Genomic DNA, 296 nt, shown 5'->3' with positions numbered 1-296 from the left:
CTATCCCTATCAAAAAGTTTCAAAAAAAAAAAAAATGAAGAGGACTGAATACTTCCAAATTGATTTTATGAGGACAGTAGTACTCTGATATCAAAGCCAGACAAAGAACAAAAGAAAACTACAAGCCAATATCTCTGATAGATACACATGAAAATATTGTCAACAATATGCTGGCAAAATGAATAAACTACACATTGAAAAGGCTCAGACACCATGATCAGGTGAGATTTATCCTTAGCTTACAAAGATGACCCAACATACACAAATCAGTTAATGCATATACTACAACATTAACA

The sequence above is a fragment of the Propithecus coquereli genome, unplaced genomic scaffold (genome assembly GCF_000956105.1).
Source record: "Propithecus coquereli isolate 6110/MARCELLA unplaced genomic scaffold, Pcoq_1.0 Scaffold58, whole genome shotgun sequence".
Classification (NCBI taxonomy): Eukaryota; Metazoa; Chordata; class Mammalia; order Primates; family Indriidae; genus Propithecus; species Propithecus coquereli.
Note: the sequence above shows the minus strand (reverse complement) of the source record.